Source organism: Sarcophilus harrisii, chromosome 4 (assembly GCF_902635505.1).
Source record: "Sarcophilus harrisii chromosome 4, mSarHar1.11, whole genome shotgun sequence".
In the NCBI taxonomy this organism is placed as follows: Eukaryota; Metazoa; Chordata; class Mammalia; order Dasyuromorphia; family Dasyuridae; genus Sarcophilus; species Sarcophilus harrisii.
The window spans coordinates 452,905,429-452,925,161 of record NC_045429.1 but is presented as its reverse complement, the minus strand read 5'-3'; positions in this window follow the sequence as shown (position 1 = coordinate 452,925,161).

Genomic DNA, 19,733 nt, shown 5'->3' with positions numbered 1-19,733 from the left:
TTGCCATAAAAAAGCCAGAAGAAAGCTACTCTTTTGCCAGCTCAGAAATTCTCCCTTTCTTGGGCAGAAGTGGAGCCAGAGATGGTTCCCGCTTTCGGAATCAATGATTTCCCAGAAATTACATTTAGAAAGCAGCTCTTACAGCACCGAGGCTGCTAGCTTTGTCTATTTGGTCATCATCTAATAAACGGCATTTCGTGGGCACTGCTTTATCTCTCCAGGAAGCTGAGAGGCCCCGGCAAAAATTCTGATAAGAGGAAATAGGACTGTGAGACACTGAGAAATAAGATTGCCAAAACCCTCCCAAGGGGGGGGACAGAAAGCATGGCAGAGATGGACTCTGGGAATGGAGGTAGAGGTCTCACTTTCTCTTTTCTTCCATTGCCTTTGAGAGAAATCCCCTGGTTCCCATGCAGGGCGTGGAAGGAGGCAGCTGTTATGATCAGTGAGATTTGGGATCATCTGCTTGACGGGTGGAGAACCGAGACATTTCCACCGTCCACATGATGAAAATGACCCACATCTATCCGACATGTGGAATCTTGTCGGTGGGCAGCAAGTGACTTGGGGGTTGGGGGAACTGGGCTGGGAGGGCCACAAGCTATCCTGGTCCTTCTTCCTGTTCAGGGTTGGGATCATCAAAGGACGAGCCAGGGGCACAACGGGTGATTTGCCAATCTATGTTTCCCAGAGACCTGGCCAGGAAGTGGTGGCTCCTGAAAATTGCCTTGGCTATTGATGAGATGCCAGAGAAGACAATTTTCTCCTCCTAATTCAGTCAAAGTGGATGAGCAGCCCTGAAAAGGCTCAACAGCCTTCACGCTCGTCCACTTTGACCAAGCTCTAACCAGTGACTCTAGGAAGCTATAACACGAACAGATGCCAGACTCTGGTAAACATGTCTGCAAGATGGGATAAACTGGGGTAACTGGCAGGCTTCAGGGAGTTAGGAGATTGTCTTCCCCAAGTGTGTGAAAACTTCCCAAATGTGTGAAAACAGAGAGACAGACAGGAGAGAGAGACAAAGATAGAAAGACAGTGGGGGGCGGGGAGAGAAACAGAGACAGAGACAGAAAAGAGAAAGAGAATAGAGACAGAGAAACAGACAAGAGAGAGAGACAGAGACAAAGACAGAAAGACAGAGGGGGGAGAGACAGAGACAGAGACAAAGACACTGAGACAGAGAAGAGAGACAGAGACAGAGACAGAGAGGGGGGAGAGGAAGAGACAGAAAAAAAAAACAGAGAGAGACAGAGAGAGAAAGATAGAGACAGAGACAGAGAGAGACAAAGAAGAGAGAGAGAGAGAGAGAGACAGGAGAGAAGAGAAATGGTCAGATGGGAACAATTTGTTCCAATGGCCATGAGACTGGCCGAAGCAGGCAATGTGGAACGATTAGAATTTGGTCAGACATTGGAGGGGCACCCACTGCATCCAGGGCCATTGCCATTCACCTTGACTCTTGTTCTGTCTCTGGGCTTCAATGACTCTGGGAGAGCCAACAATGGCTGTTGACGTTGTACAACTCTCTCTTACTTCACTCCAGTTCATCCCCAAGTCAAGACATCACCCATGATGACATTGGGACAAAGAAAAAGAACTGTGACCTACAGAAAGAGGTAGTTTAAGATATTGGAGGGGGAGTGGGATGAGTTTCAGGATATGCTTGGAGGAGGTGGACCCTATTTTTCCTTTTCCTTTTCACTCTGTTCAATAAACCATGACACAATTATTGCGTTCCTATGCCCTCTGAGTGTGGGGAGTCATGGGGTTGAGAGAAGAGGTTCTGGGTGGGAAACTGCAGCCACAGATTTTCCATTTTTCCTATTTTCAGCAATATTTCCTATCATCCCCTAGTTTATATTCCAAACCCATCCAGCGCTACTGCTGGAAACCATTCGCCTTGGCTGGGGTGGGCTGGGTACCAAGTTGGCAGGCTGAGCACACTCTGGCAGCCACCGAGAATACTAAGTAGCCTTTTGGGAGGCTGAGCCATGCTTCCTCCGGGGAGGAACTGAGGTAGCTCCCGCGCTGGTGGGCAGGGGGAGAGGTTTATTTGCTTGATGATTCAGATACCATATGCACACAAAGTGACCCATGTCACCCACAAATACTGGTCTGTCACTGTCAGATAAGCAGGGAAAGGCGGTGTGAAAAATGAAACAAACCCTCCTTCTGAAGCAATATGAAATGGCTGGTGCAGCGACAGTCACCCGTTCGTTCACCTCTCATCCAATGGGCATCTCGTTAAAATAACGCGCAAATATGGCTAAGGTGGAAAGGTTTTGTATAGCTGTCCATGTATGATCCATATCAAATTGCTTGCCTTCTTAAAGAAGGGACAGGGAGAGAGGGGGAGAATTTGGGACTCAAAATTTTAGAAAAAAAATCTTTAGATTTTTCTTTATATGTGAGAACAAAATTATATGCAAGATTTTGAGTAGGCATTGAGGGACAGAGACGCAGTCTATGTTCCTTCCAATGTTCAGAAAATCTATGATTCTATTATCTGTCCTTATTTAACTTACAATTTAGGGGTGATATAGACAGCAAGCAGGGAGATTACATGTACCCCACAGCAAGCACATCTATCTATATGTTCTAAGCCAAAAATGAGGATGTGATATCTAACAAAAGTTTTCCCTCATTTGTGAATTTGCTTTTGTGAATCTTTTTTGTGCTCAGCTCTAGGAAGGATCTGTGATTTTGCCAGCATTGGGAACTTCTAGTGTGAGAATTCCCTCTACCAGTACAGATCACAACCCAGCTTGAGCAGCTAAATGAGTGCCCAGAGATACATAAGCTTAAGTGATTTGCACAGGCACAGAGTTAGTAGGATTTGAACCCAGGATTTTATGACTATCCCTTATACTAGGTTCATGTATAAAAATATTTTCACTATTACTATTTAATTATACATTTAAAAAATCTTTTTTAATCAAAAAGTATAATTATATGAAAAGAAATGCTATTTATAAAAAGAAGTATCTATTAGGGAATATAGTTTCTGAGTTGTCATCTTTATTCATTGTTGAAATCAATAATGGTCTGCTCTGCTCTTTTTTTGAATAACAGAGCTTCCTCGCTCAATAATTGATTATTCTTTAGTTTTTAAAATGTCTCCTGGCAAGTCTCTGAGTAATCCATTTGTATTGTCAAACTGGGATGTTACTGTTTCTGCAGCTGTCAATGATTTTTCTGATATTGAAATCAGCCAAGTGATTGTCTCTGTCACAGAGTTCCTAATGGGCAGTGAGAAGAAGAATTAGACTCCTTTCCTTTATGTTTTCAGGAGAACATAAACTCCCCAAGAGCAGGCCAGTTTCATCCTGTCTCTGTCCCCAGTGCCTTGCCCAAAGGAGGCACAACTGTTGTTGAACTGGATTTGGAGTCATGATCTTTTCACAACTAACACCTTTAAATACATTCAAACATGTCCGATCTGCAAATACTTTCATCTCATTCGGCTTTTACATCCTCAAGAGCCCAGGACCCACCCATTAAATCATTGTATGAACACTCAGTTTACGGAACAGTGGTTAGAAAAATCATCTGTTCTCCCAGAAGAGAGGTGGGTAACTACAAGTGCAGAATGTAGCATAGGTTGTTGGACCTAGTAGTTGCGATCATTAATTATACAAAACTGTTTTTCTTTATTATAAAGGGGTGTGTATGTGTGTATGTGTGTATGTGTGTGTGTGTGTGTGTGTGTGTGTGTGTGTGATATGCAAGGAAAGGAATATGGTATAAAGGAAAAATAAAAGGTATTAAACAATGAAATAATTTTTTTGAGGCAATTGGAATTGAGTGACTTGCCCAGACTATTAGTAAATGGTGTCTGAGGCCGGATTTGAACTGAGACTCTACACACTGTGCCATCTAGCTGCCCCAGTGAAAGAAAATTAAAAAAAAATAGGAAAAGCATTTTCGAAAAGAGTGCAGAGTCATAGAATTTGAGATTTGGAAAGGATCTCCATGACTCCTATGTGAAAGAAGTTGGGGCTATAATCCTTCAACAAGTTGTCATACATGTTCTGTTGGAAGATTTCAAGGCATGGGAGCCAGTCACTGCAGTCACTTTGGGAAAATCTTCCTAAATCTACCTTGGTGATTTGGTCACTCAATCTACCTCAAGCTTTTGGCTTCAGATTCTGTCCTTGGGGCCAAAACAAGTGGAGTCTTTCCTTTACATAATACCTTCAAAAAAACTGAATGTTTCCATTCAGGGCTATTGCCCTACTCCCAACTTGGATGAGTACGTGATATTTGATATAAAGGATCGAGATCTACTTCCCAGATGTCCAGATCTATCCTTTCTCTGTGTCCTGGCGCCTTTTGATAGCTATCTGCCGAAGACCGCGGACCCTTTCTTAGAATCATGTTTTTTAAATGTATAACATAAAATCCACAAAGATGTAATTTCCCCCGTATCTAAGCTTTGGAAACTCTCTACAGACCCCTAGATGGATTAAGAACTCCATCTAAATCCTGTGAATCATTAACAAGGAACTCTTCCATTTCCTATTGAACCAGATTCAAATAATAGTAAATGCTACCATTAGCCATCTTCCCATTTCTTTTAATTCTATAATAATCTTAGATTTTTTTTCCTTTTTTGAGATTCTCCCACTATTATAAATATGGTGTGTTCTCATTTCTGAGGAGCTGCTGTGACGTATCCATTTGGCTTCTCCTTTTTGGAAAGAACATCATGGAAAGCAGTGGAGACATTTTATAAGGCCCAGGGCCAGATTCTTGACTTTGGTTCTTTGAAAAAGCGTTTTAAACATCAGGGGGACATTTTCACCCGATAAGATGGAAAGATAGTTGCTATTTTTCCCAGAGTGGGCATCAGTCTCACAAATCTTAGATTGAGACATGATGGTTTCTCTGGGTCACACATTTTGGCAAAATCGCAAAATGTGAATATTTACAGTAACAGCTGTCATGTCAAATAGAGGAACATCGGATGTGTTATTAATACAACTGCTGCGATTGTGTCATCACAAATGTTGCAACTATCTGACCTCTTTCAGAAAAAGTTCTTAGAAGCTGGACTCTTTGTCCCTCTGAAGTTAGTGCCAGTTTTCTTGGAGGCTGTTGTGACTCAATGGAAAAAGGCACTGGACTTGGAAGCAATAGACTGGCTTTGCCGCTTAGAAACTGTGTGACTTTGGGCCTGTCACTTAAAAACAAAAGGAAAAAAATTAAAAATATTAAGCAAATATTTGTGAAGTGTTGGACATTGTGTTAAACTTAACCTCATTAAATCTCAATTTCCTCATCTGTAAAAGAAAGGAATTGCACTAGATGATCTTGGAGATTGCTCTCCGCTACATGTCTGTGATCCTAAGATTCTGTTTTGACATTGCCAATCCATACTTGTGCGATCCTGAGTAAGTCACTCTGTGGAGCTTAGTTTCTCATCTGTAAAATAAGATTGGTCTGGAGGGGGTGATTTGAAAGTCCCTTCTTTGAACAGAGAAATTATAATCATTTAATTGTCTCATCTTGCAGGATGTTAAGTTTATTTCCATTTATTTCCATTTACTCAAATCCAGGGGTTCTTAATGTTTCCTAATGTCACGGAGCCCTTTGGCAGTCTGTTAAAGTCTGGGACCCTTTTCCAGAATTGTTTTTAAACGTTTAAAGGAAATACACTTAGAGGTTAACGAGAGTAAAAATATAATTTTTCTTATCCAAATTCACTGACCTCTTGAAATCTATCCATGGACCTCTTGGTGGAGAGTAGAGAGTGGAGAATCTTTTATCTGTAGACACCAGATTAAAACCCCTGCTCTGGTACTTTCAAGAATATGTCTTATTAAGATAGGAAAAGTTTTCTGATCTTTGTGGCTTAAAGATTCTGACATAAACAGCAAGACGGGGAAACTGAGACCCAGAGAGATTTAATGAGTTGTCTGAGTTCACAAAGTTAATAAAAGACCAAACCAGAATTGGAACCCAGGGCCAAAATCAGCATTCTTTCCGCTTGCCATATTGCTTTTCCATACAAAATAACTCAAATTTCTATAGTGACTTAGCAAGAATATCTTACATTTCTTTACTAGGTAACTTTATTTAAGACTTAGAGTTGCTCAGGCAGTGTCATCCTGCCTGGTTCGAGGGTATTTTCTATACTAGTGAATTCACAAATCTAGTCCCTATTGGTCCTCATCTCAAATTCCTACGGCACAATACCTAGCCCATAGTAGGTGCTTAATAAATACTTGTTGATTGATTGGAGGTTTGAAACTCAGAAGGCCTGTCAGAGAAGCAACACAAATATTATTATCCTTACTTTACAGTCAAGGAAACTGAGGTACAGAAGGTTCAGTGATTCTCCCATGATATTACAGCAAGTAGGATTCAAAGCCAGGTCTTCCAAAGAGAACCTGAAACCAACAAGAAAAGCAAAACTCCCCTGAATTCCAATGAGCAGACTGGGAAGAATCAAAGCCAGACTCTGTTACATTTATAAATTCTTCTTTACAGGAAAAAATAGAAGGGGGAAAAAACTATCCAAAATATAATCCTATAAACCCAGCAAAGCCAAGGAGATAAGCTCAAATGGCTAACTGGGACCCTAAGGAGAGCAAAAAAAGATTTTAATTCAGATAAATGATCTCAGAAGGGATGATAAAATTTATGAAAATGGAAAATAACACAGAAAGACGTGATTGAATCAGCAAAAAACCAGATGCGATGCAAGAGATAGGGGAGCTACAGACAGTTCGGATCAAACCAAAGAGTAGACCCAGACTGTACAGGAATTGAAAAGAATTACAAGAACAAGGACAGACAATTCAGGGGAAAATGACTGACCCAGACAATAGATTGAACAGATCCTATCTTAGAATTACTGCTGGGCTTCAGGACTCAGAATTGAAAAGAAGGGGGATGTAATGTTTCAAGAAATTAAATTTTATATATATATATATATATATATATATATATATGTGGGATTCCACAATATATAGTTTCTGAGGAGAAATCCACACATGAAACTGCCAAGTCCATAATCATCCCATTTCAAAATGTAGGAGATTAAGAAGGCAAATCCATTAAGGCACAAGAAAGTTGGGGGGGGGGAGGAGGGAATCCTCTATCAAAATGAACCGATATATTGTTCAGCCAAAGCCAGAGAACAAGGAAGTTGGACAGGGAATGCATACAAGTCTACAAGATGTGAGCTTTGATCGGTCATAAATCCATTCTTCAACCAATCCAAGAAATCTGTCTGAAGACAGATGATGGACATTTCAAAGCCAAGAAGCCTTCAGAGAATTTGCAGAGAAAAATCCTCCATCAAAAAATCTTTTAAAGCAGAGGAGCTAGCATTCTGGAAAAGATAAGTAACTACTAAAAAGAGGGGGTATTTAAAGTCTGTGAATTGTCACAAGCTGAGCTAACAAAAAACCAAACGAGAGGTCACCAAAAATACTTTCTTGTAATGGATAAATCAACACATTATGGTTTTGTAGTTGAGGTGGAGCATCCCATGGAGTATGTGGGGGATTAGGTCTGGACTGTGTGGGTTTTTTCTCCCTGAAAAATAATTTTATGAAGTAACCCATTGGTAATTTGTTATATCCATAAATTATCTTCAGTAGTTTTACATAATCTTCCATTTATTTTATTCATCCTTTTTTACATTGCCTATATTCTGTATTTCTTTATGTATGTATATGCTAAGAACACTTAGATGGCAGTGGATTGAGGGCCAGTTCAAATGCAGTCTCAGATACTTACTAGCTCTCTAATATATAAAATGAGCTGGAGAAATGGCAAACCACTCCAGTACCTTTGCCATAAAACTCCAAATGGAGCCATAAAGAGTTGAACACAATTGAAAAATGATTAAACAACAAAAAAATATACATATCATCTCCCCAAGAGAATGTAAGCCCCTTGAAGGCAGGATCTGTTTCATTTTTACCTTTGTATTATCAATTCCTAGCACAGTGCCTGGATCATAATAGATAATCAGTAAATGCTTGTGGATTGGTTGATTGACATTTCCGTAAAAAATGTTTTTTCAATTCAATTCATTGTTCAGTCATTTCAGTAATTCCAACTCTTTGTGATCCCATGTGGGATTTTCTTGCCAAACACAGCCAACTTCTTTTCCACTTTGTTTTATAGATGGAAAACGTGAGGCAAAGAGGGTGAAATGACTTGCCCACAGTCACACAGCTACTATCTGAGGCAGGATTGGAACTCAAGAAAAGGAGTTTTCTTGATTCCAAGCCAAGCACTCTACCCACCGTGCCATCCACCCCAATTCCAATGTTAAGAAACACAGTTTCTGTGTTTCAAAAAACCTTTCTAAAGTTTTTGGCAAAACTTTGGAAAACAAACATTTATTGCGGGCCTTCAAGATTCATAGTACGACTATGGTTACAAAGATAGAAAAATAAGCAGTGTCTTTCCCCTCAAGGAATATACATTGCATTAGTAATCTAACATATACCTGGTATACCATAAGTGCTTAATAAATGTTTATTGACTGACATGTAAACAAATAAAACCAAAATATAATATGTTGTATTTTTGTGAATCTTGCAAAAATCTTGGCCTATTAGTTGATTCAATTTGTTACGTAACTAGTAGATTTTAAACTATCAAGCATTTCCTGGTTTCTGTTAGTGATACAGTATAGGAAAACGAGATGATTTTTATGGGTTTATCTTCTATCCCACTATCTTGATTTATATATTTATATATTATATATTATAGACTTATATATTATACATAATATATATATTTATATAATATAATTTATTACTTTAATGGGGGGATGATCTGGTTTTCCAAATATACTATCATATTATCTACAAATAGAGACATCACAACCTCTTCTTTGTCACTGCTTATTATCCTATTACCTTTTTTTTTTGCCTTAGCATTACATTGAACTAATTCTGTGCTAAATATTCATGTAGAGTGGAACCTTTTCTCATTTTAATGGAAACAACTATTCCCACTGCATAGGAGGCTAGCACTTGGGTTCAAGGAAATGCTTTCTATTACTCCAGATTTTCCTGAACATACCACAGCGTGTTAAATTTTATCCTGCCTCATAAGGTCAAGTCCATCGTTATGTTCTTTGACATTAGATATATTTTCTGTTGGCAACATATTTTTTATAGTTCATTTTATAGAAAATTTCATCCAGTCACACTTACATATATAATTATTTGACTTATTCTCAATTATTGTTAATTTATTTACTTTGTCCAAGGTGAGCAAAATCTCCCTTACTACAAAAATTCTAATCATTCCCAAATTCAATTTTAAAAATTGCTGAAAATTCTTATATTTTTATCATATTAACTTTGACACTTTTACCAAAACCCAACCTCTTTTTTTTTTTTTGGCTGGAGGCAATTGGTGTTAAGTGGCTTGCCTAGGGTCACACAGCTAGGAAGTGTTAAATGTCTGAGGTCAAAATTTGAACTCAGGTCCTCCTGACTTCAGGGCTGATGCTGCCCTGAACCACTTTTACTAAAAATAGGAATTTCAAAAAAGAAAACTAAAAAAAAAAAATAGGAGTTTCACTATAGATTTTTTCTTCCTTTTTTAAACCTTCTTGCCTTAAAAATTAACATCTTATTCTTTTTCATTATTTTTAGTTTCACATTCACCTCTTTAAAAAAATACTCAATAGTCTCATTCATTAGTTAACTTAAACAATACAACTGTTCTTTTTTCTTTCTTTGAGACTACATTGAGAAAGCCTTTAGTTAATTATAGTTATAAAATAGCCAGTGTTCAAACTACTTAGCTCAGGGTGTGTCTTAGATCTTTTCCAAGAATTCTTCTATCTGTTCTCTTAAACTTTTAAGCTATTCAAATATTTATTATTTACTTCTGCTGTTTCTCTAAGTCATAAAACTATTCTGAGGCTGGGCTTTTTTTTTTCTTTCAGGATTTGCTTAAAGTCTTTGCATGTTTATTAAAAAAAAAAAAAAAAAAGCTTAACTTTGCTCAAAAGACAAGTCTGAGACCTCTTCCTAAACTCTGGGCTATGTATCATACTTCAGGTTCTTCTGTTCTTTCTCATTCATGTAGAACAATTGAAGCTATCTTTCTTCCTAGCTTTCCTGTTCTTATATGAGATAGTACCATTCTTCTGCTTAATCAGGTTCATGATTAGAATTATCTTTGACTCTTCATTTTCCTTCACCTTTGATACTGAGCTATGAAATTGTGTGAATTTTCCCACCTAATCTTCCTCCTGAAGAATATTCCATGTTCTTCATATAGCAGCACCCCCCCTCAGGGTTATTTATTATAAATTTATTTATTATAAGAACCTCCTAATTAGTGTCCCCTAGGATGTAAGCTCTCTGAGGGCAGGGACTATCCTAATCTGGGTCTTTATACCTCCAGTGCATTTATAATTCCCCCGGACACAGAGGGAGCTGACTTGTTTGAAATGAAGTGAATCTGAATTGGTCTGCTTTGGCAGGTTATAGCTTTCCTCTTGGATGCTTGCAGGCTTTTTTTATTTTTTGTTTTTAATCATTATCAAATTGATCACAGTGCTGGACGGTGCAGTAGGGATAAAGTCATGGACTTGGAGACAGGAAGACTTACATTTAAATTCAACCTCAGACATTCAATGTCTGTGTTATCTTGAGCAAGTCATTTAACCTGTCTGCCATAGTTTTTTCAATTGTAAAATAGGAATCATATCACCTGATATGAATGAGATGTTCATAAAATCAGGTGAGAACTGAATGAGATGTTCATAAAACGTTCAGCATGGGGCCTGACATATAGTAGGTACTTAATAAGTATTTGTTCTTTTCTCCCTAAATTTTGATTCTTTCCAAGTTCATGACTTGTGGACTTTTCCTATTGTCACATCTATCTTGTTTTTTGAAATTTCTTTTAATTTTTTTGTTATCTTTCAAATTCTGAATAGTTTCTCTTCCCCCTCCCTCCAGGCTACCATTTAATATACATATATCTATATTAATTTATCTATATATATGTATATATACATATACATATAAAGACATATCTAGGGGCAATTAGGTGGCACAGTGGATAGAGCACCAGTCCTGAAATCAGGAGGACCTGAGTTCAAATCTGATCTCAGACACAACACTTCCTAGCTGTGTGACCCTGAGCAAGTCACTTGACCCAATTGCCTCAGGAAAAACAAAAGACATATCTATGAAAACCATACTATACATATTTCTATTTATCAGTTCTTTCTCTGGAGGTAGATAACCTCTTCCTTTCTAGGTCCATGGTAGTTGATTTGGATATTTTTAATATTCAGAATAACCTATGTTGTACAGAGTTATTCTTTAAACAATATTGTCATTACTGCACGCAGTGTTTTCTTAGTTCTACTTATTTTAATCTTTGCAAGTCTTTCCATGTTTTTCTAAAATTAATCTGCTCCTCATTTCTTATATTACAATAGTAATCCATAACACTCAAAATCATAACTTCTTTAGTCATTCCCCAATTGATAGGCATCCTCTCAATTTTCAATTCTTTGCCATCACAAAGACAGGGGCTATAAAGATTTTAGAACATGTAGGGTTTTTTTTTTCCTTTTTCCCTGATCCCTTTGGGAAACAGACAATAATCCTTGCTGGGTCAAAGGGTATACACATTTTTTAATAACTCTTTGGGCATAATACCAGATTGTTTTTCAAAATGATTAAATTAATTCAGTTCCACTAACAGTGTATTAATGTTCCAGTTTTTTCACATCTCTTCCAACATTTGACATTTTCCCCAGTTTTTTTTTTTTTTTGTCTTAGAAATATTCTTGTATATGTATCTGATATATAATGGGTTGATTTATTCCTTCTCCAATTTTTAGACTTCTACATAATCCTCAAATTTTCCTTTCTTGATCTGCTTTCTAGAGCAAACTCTGGACCTTCCAACCTGGGGTTCCATTATTTAGATTGTCAGGATTGGATCTTATATGGCCCACTATATCTCAGCAGACTCCATTTTATATCTCAACTTGCCCATCCCCAATCAAAATTTTCTTTCTTTTTTAAATTTTTTAAAATTATAGCTTTTTATTTACAAGACATATGCATGGTTAATTTTTCAGCATTGACCCTTGTAAAACCTTCTGTTCCAACTTTTCCCCTCCTTCCTCCCACCCCCTCCCCCAGATGGCAGGTAGACCAATACATGTTAAATATGTTAAAGTATATGCTAAATACAATATATGTATACATATCCATACAGTTATTTTGCTGCACAGGAAAAATCGGATTTAGAAATAAGGTAAAAATAACCTGAGAAGGAAATCAAAAATGCAATCGGACAAAAACAGAAAGAGTAGAAATGCTATGTTGTGGTCCAATCGAAATTTTCCTGTCAACTGACTTACAGTAATGCGTAGAGCCTTTCTACCTGCATCCCCATTTACAAATTCTAGGACTATAATAAAAATGAATACTGTCATTGCTACTAGAAAGGGTGTATTAATCTATTCCTTGTAATTTTCTAGACCAAAATAGGCCCACCACTTCCTGATAATGTATCTCCTCCCCAAGAGAATGTAAGAATGCCATCATGGGTACATAGAAAGCTGGCCTTTTGAACAGGGAGTCTTAGATTCGAGTCTTACCTGACACATCTTAGGCTCTGGGGATCCTTGGCATGTGCCATCAATTTTCTCAAATGACAAGACTGCATCAGAGAGCCAGCCTGCAGTGTTAAAGGACTAAGCAGACTGACATATGTTCACCTGAAACGTTTGCCACTGCCACGGAGAATTCCTACTCAGAGTCTAAATGGAAGGTGAACACCTCAGCTGATGAGTGAGCAAGTGCTCGGGGTGCTCCTTTGTTTGGGTGATGGTGCCAAATGGCAGCCGGGTTGTACACTGAATAGTGAGGTGAGTGAAAGAGGAAATGACTGAAGAAAAGAAAGTTTGAGTCTTTGAACAAATCGATTTATCCAATTGCATAAAAAATCGGGATCAACACTCCTCAACTTGGTACTGAACCCTGAACACCAAAAGAGACATTTTATGCATTAAAAACAATTAATCAAATAACGAGTAAACTAAGATCAATTAATTAAAGGAAACAAAATTATGAATTTAAACATTTTTAATTAGAGGAGAGATAAGGGACTTTGTAAGTTGGGATGGGGAGAATGTACAGATATAATCCCCTGAAATCAGAAGTAGAGTTGTTCCACTCCCTGTGTCTATAAGCATTCAAAGGAACATGGAAAAATAACTTTTTGATCAGTATGGGGCCACTTTTCAGGTAAGACATATGGGTTGCTTTAATCTTAAGAAAACTCCTCGCATCAATCTTCAGATCGGATTGGGATTTTGTCAGCATCACCTAGGTCCTTAGTTAAGGATCTATAAGCAACAGGTAGAGGTGGTCCAGTTTTCCAGCCCCAGAAGTCTAGGTTCAAATAATTCAGTAGAGTTTTCTCACAGTTAAATAGTCTTGTCACAATGAAGAAATTGGACTAGATACATAATTGAATAAAAAGAGAACCGAGCTAGCTTCAGAATTGAGTCATAAGATGGAGTCAGTGTGATTAACTCAATTCCCACAATTCTCCTTTTGATTCATGGGGGAAGGGCCAGATCTTTCCCCTCTGCCTTCCACGGATCTCTTCTCAATAAGCCAAATCCATAAGCTTTTCAATATATTCATAATCAGAATTACTTGTCAGGTAACAAATCAAATGACTGAGACTAATTTTGAGAGGGGAGCTTTATGTCACCAAGGCAACCAAAAATACTTAGCAGAGTAAACACCATGAAACAAAAGGCCTCAGTAATGCAATGATAATCATCAATATTAAATAACATCAAGTCTTCTTGTATCCTAGTAACCCACCCTCCATGTCCATTTAATCATTCCAGTTTGTCTTGAGTCCCAGGTGTTAGTCATCCAGTCTCTGGAGATATCTTCTCTGGGACATTCTGGCAGCGGGTTTCATTCTCGGGAGAGCTCTGCAGGGGGCTCTGCTTCCCTGCTTTCAAATCACTTGTAGAAATTCCCAGATAATTCTGCTAGAATCTGCCAGGAACAGGACTTAATACAATTTAGTACAATCTCTGTACAATCTTTCACTCACCGTCATAGAATGTTGAACCTGATACAGTCTGAAGATCAGAGAACAAATCCGGCCTCGGGCACTCATTAGTTAGATGAACCTGGGCAAGCCACTTCCCTCCTGTCTCAGTTTTGTCATCTATAAAATGGACAGCCTATCTTCTCAATATTTCTTCCCTGGATACTTCTCTTTCTTTCTTCCCAAGAATATTGTAAGACTCAAATGAGCTCATGGTTGTCAAAATCTTTGCAAAACAATGCGTTATAGAAATACCAACAATTATTACTGTTATTATTAAGCCTGAAAGTGCTATGGGGCCTTCTCAAGCAGATTCACTCAAGAGACTGGTTAATAGTCCATGCAAGAAAAAAAAAATCAAACGCCTAAGAATGCCCTCTATCTGGATTATGACATGTCCTTTGATGAAAGAAGTAAGCATTTATTAAGTGCCTACTATATGCTAGGCACTGTGTTAAGTGTTTTACAGATATTATCTCATTTAATCTTCACTACAACCCTAGGAGGAAGGGCTATTATTATCCTTATTTTATAGTTAGGGAAAGTAAGGCACACACAATTTAAGTCACTTGCCTATGTTCATACAGCTAGTAAGTGTCTGGGGTCAGAGTTGAACCCAGATATTCCTGACTCCATGCCCAGTACTCCATCCACTGTACAACCTAGCTACTTTGGCTATGAGGAAGTCCATGTCTAGGATATTATAAAGTCTCCCTATCACATGGAGAAAACATAGCTGAAAAAGCAAAGGCACACCTATCCTAAGAAGAGTGGAGGTATGAGAGAGTTGGACGACAATAGAATTTAAAAGAATATTATCATCTGGTTGGTGATCTTGAAAAGATATTTCCTATTCTGATTCCTAAAAGGAAGAAACTTTATTACATTTCCAAAAGCACTTTAGGAAAACAACAAGGTTACTAGACTGGTAGATTGAGGAATGCTGTCATTACATCTGGATTTTGGCAGCAAGTGACCAAGTATCTCAAGGAGATATATTTGGGGAGAAGATGGAGCTAGGAAATATATGCCAATGCAGTTAAGTGGATTCTCAATTATTGAATTACTAGATTTGAGCTGAGTAATTGGAGATCTCAGCATGAGAGTCACATCATTCTCCTTGGTCTCGTACCATTTCACATTTTTATCCATGGCGGGGATGAAGGCAAAGAAAACATGTCTTATTGGGATCCAAAAAGACCACAAGAAATCTGAATGATGGGCCAAATGCAACAGAATTTCATAAGGATAAATGCAAAACTTTTATGTGCAAATTAATCATCAATTGCATTCAGTAGAGATTAACTGATATGGAAAAGACTAGCACATATCGTTGGCCTGTTGGCTACACGTGAGTCAATGGTGTAAGTGGGAAGCCCCAAAATGGGTTTTTTCAGGGAAATATTTGCTTGTCCTCTGTACTGAAGAGGACCAAAGACCTGACTCATGGGTGAATTGGATATAAGTGAGACTCAGTTGCACAAAGTCTTCTGCCTCACTCTTTCCTCCAGTCATTAAGTCCAATGACAAAAAGTCAAGTAGTGATGGTCCAGGATGCAGTGGATGACTTCATGCTTTTGATGTCTGATCCACGGTGTCTGCTCCAGCTACCTTGCTGGCCATTGGAACAAATTATTCTCACCTGGCCACTGTGCTGAAGTAGACATCCCTCTAATTCACAAACAGGTTTGTCAGTTACCTTCAACCTGCTGAGATGATTTACTAGGGTGTGGCCACTGTGGAGCGACAGGTGAGAGTCGAGTGCCAGGTAAACACCACAAGTGGATGAGCACCCTGAAAAGGGCTTTGCCAGCCCTCACACAAGAGGTACTAGTGTTCCTGGAATACCCTATTCATCCAGAAAAATACTGTAAGCAAAAAGTTTTTAAAAATTGGAAAGTATTGGGCAGTTCTATGAAAAAAGGCAGAGTGGGAATATCTCAAAAAAAAAAAAAAAACTTGACAGTGGAAGGGGATGTGGAGAGAAAAACAGCTGAGAAATTTCATCAGAGCAATTAGAGGCAATTCCCAAAGAGCAATTAGGTTTTCTTCCATGCCAAGCACAGATTATTCTCAACAATGTATTTTCCAGGGCTCCTTTTTTCCAGTCCTGTTTTAAACGATGCACCATTTCCCTCGAAAGGTTTCATCTGACAGTTTTTACTTGGTGGGTCTGATCAAGGCAAACTGTCCCTCCATCCCTTTATCTTCCTTGCTGCCTAAGATGCCGGAGCACCTCATTTTAGTTTGTTCAGATCCTCCAAGGAGATGGCATAGGGGTCTCTGGATCTTGGGGGGGAGTCAGGTGGAAAGTATTTTTGATTTTCTTTCCCAGCTATATTCTTTCCACTGACAAGAAGAGTAGCTTGTATTAAGCCAATAAAGACATCCCCTCTATCCTTGTAGGATATAAATACTTTGAGGGCAGAGACTATTGAAGGGTACCCTGGTATCTTCACCACTTAGTCCAGTGACTTGCAGAAAGAGTAGGTGTGGAAAGTTTGTTGAATGAATTGAACAGCTGTTAGAGCTCAGCAGTTATAGCCACAGGACTTGATTCCCCCATATTCTTTAGCTATGGTAATAAGACTATCCTTCTGCCAGTTCAGCTTGGGAACTTAATTCCAATGTTTATGCAAGGCAGCAATACACTAGACAATCCAATCAAATAAGCATTTATTATGTGCAAGGCCCTGTGCATACAAAGACAAAACAACAACAAAGTTCTTAGCCTGTGCTTGCAATCCTCTGGTAGGAGGAGATACAGGCACTGGGGGGGGAATCATTGAGCAGGGAGTAAACTTTAAGCAAAGATTTTCCTTTCGAATGAGGCTTGAAAGGAGGAAGGGAGGAAGGGAGAAAGGAAGGAGGGGCACAGGAGACTGCGTGTGAAAAGCAGAGCAGAAGGTCGAGTACCGGGTATACAGAATGGATAAAGGGGAGTGATGTGCAATAAGCCTCAAAAGATAGGCTGAAGCCAGATCATGTAGCACTTTAAATAACAGACACAGGACAAAGTTTACCCTTTTTAGTGCCTGTTGGCTCAACTGAGCTCCTTCATTGTGACTGATCCGGGGAAAGGTCAGAAGTCGTTGGTGTTATTGACAAAGAATACATTACATTATCCTTTCCCAGATTTTAAATATCTAATTTCTCTGCGCTAATAGAACCAACAAATATTGATATGATCAATCCTGGACCTGGTGGATTTGAAGGCAATCGATTTTCTTCACTTTTGTCTCAAGAGCCACACGCAAAGTCCTAAGAAGCCCCGACACAAACTCAGAACCCATTGATGGCCATGCTAAATTTCTGCTACTGCCCATGATCAATTATTCTGCTACATGAGAACCATTTTGATTTTCATTCTGCATTAATTCTTAAATCTATTAATAGGACATAATGCCTTTGCCTCCTCTTCCTAATTTAGTTATCAAAAAAACTGAACATTATATCCCATTTGGCTCATTAAGGATAAGGCAGCCAGGCACAGTACAGTGGTCTCCAGGCTGGGGGTCCTGCCTATGGTAAGATCCCAAAGGCGTATGATCAACTAATCAGAGTGGGAAGATAGGTACCATTTTCTTTAGGAAAGCCACTCACTAACTTATTTCCAACACTCACCCTATTCTCATAATTATAACAGCTCAAAAACCCATTTGCCCTTCCTCTTCCCAATTAGGTGTTAGCCTCTGGAGGCAATTATAGCTTAATCCTAACTCAGACATCCATAGTGTGATACCCCTGAGGAAATGTATCTCTCTCCTCCCCTGCTGAATATCCCTACAAAGTTTTATATAAATTTGGGGGTATGATCAAAAACCATGATGTGACCCGGAACAAGTCCTAGTCAACCTGTGTTCCAAGCAACTTTCTAAGACTAAATTGTGGGAAAATGCTGACTTGATATGAATGCAATGGGATATGATTGCTCTATAAAAAAGGATGAGCAGGCTGATTTCAGAAAAGCCTGTAAAGACTTACATGAATTGATTCTAAGCGAAGTGAGCAGAACCAAGAGTGCATCGTACATAGTAACAAGATTACATGATAATAAACTGTGTTAGGCTTAACTCTCTTCAATAGTGAGGTGATTCAAGGCCATTCCAATAAGACTTGTGATGGAAAGTGCCATCTACCTTGAGAGAGAACTAAGGAGACTGACTGAGGATCAAAGCATAGTGTTTTCACTTTTTAATTGTTTTTTCTTTCTCATGGTTTTTTTTCCACTTTTGATCTATTTCTTGTACAACAGGCTGAAAATGGAATTAATGTTTGGAATTGCACGTTTAACTGATATCAGATTGCTTGCTAATTTGGGGAGAGGGAGAAAAATTCCGAACTCAAGATTTCGCAAAGGTGAATATTGAAACTATCTTTTCATATATTTGGGGAAAGAAAATACTATTAAAAGAAAAAAGCAAACTGCTGACCTGCATTGCATGGGAGTTTTCTCCTCCAGAAATTCTCTAAATCAATGAAATCACAGGTCAGACCACATCCCTAGGCTCATGAAAGGAGAAACCAATTTTGACTACACAGCCCATTTTCTCTATGCCCTTGTCCTAGTTCAGAAGTTTGTAAGGGAGGTGATATATTGAGAGACATCATTAGATTAAAGTTTGATACAGGGCATGAACTGGAGAACCAGCCCTTGAATAACAGGAGTTGTTGGACAAGCTGTTATTATGCCCAGAGCCAAGAAAGCCAAGTGCGGGCATTGTCAGTCTTGCCAGCTCCCTCTTTCCTTCCCTTCAATGCACCTTTTCTTCATCAAATGAAGCCATTCGATTTTTCTGACAGAGAAACACATTCATTCTTCAGGAGCCTTTATTCTAGTGGGTCTATCGGCCATCTCCGGGCTCCTACAGTCACACGCTTTCTCACATTGCTTACTGAGCCCTTTAGATAGCTGGGAGGTTCACGGGCAGCACAGTGCCATAGGTCGTGATATTGTTTCCATTGTAACAGGAGCTCTGAAAGCCCGAATTCACTGAAATCCATGAAGCCAGGATAAGAAGGCACTAGAAGGCAAAACGTCCAAGTCCCTTCGTTAGTCTCTGCTGGAAAGAGTGGACAGGTTGGTGCTGCGGCCAAGGATTTCTTTTACAGTTAGGGAAAATTAAATAAACTTTTAGAACATATTTTAAAAAACCAATTGCTAAAAAAAAAAAAAAAAAAAAAGAAATGTAAAGAAATTTTAAAATGATTATTGGAAAATACAATCATCATGGTGGCCCTTTCCCCACTGGCTCTCCAGTAGGCCATTCCACACTAATTCTGGTTATTTGCTTGGGTCTTATATTCCCTTTAACCTCAAAGGTGGGTAGAAGGGGGTCTCCTCTAGAGTTTGGGTGGTGGTGTGTCACCGGGCCAGGCGTCAGCTCTTGCCACTCATGTTACCACGATCAAGTCCCAGAACATTTCTAAGTCTCGGATTCCCCCTCTATTACATAAACGTGTGACATTTAAAATGTAGAGGAAGTTGCTCCCATTTTGCAGATTGTGGGGTCCTGGGCTAGAGTAAAGAAGTTACCCTGAGGGTCCCTGAAGGGGAGGACCAGGGACCTTAAGGATACAAATCAAGGGAAGGTGAATTGACACACAGTCCCAGAAGCCCTAAGTAGCAGAGCTGG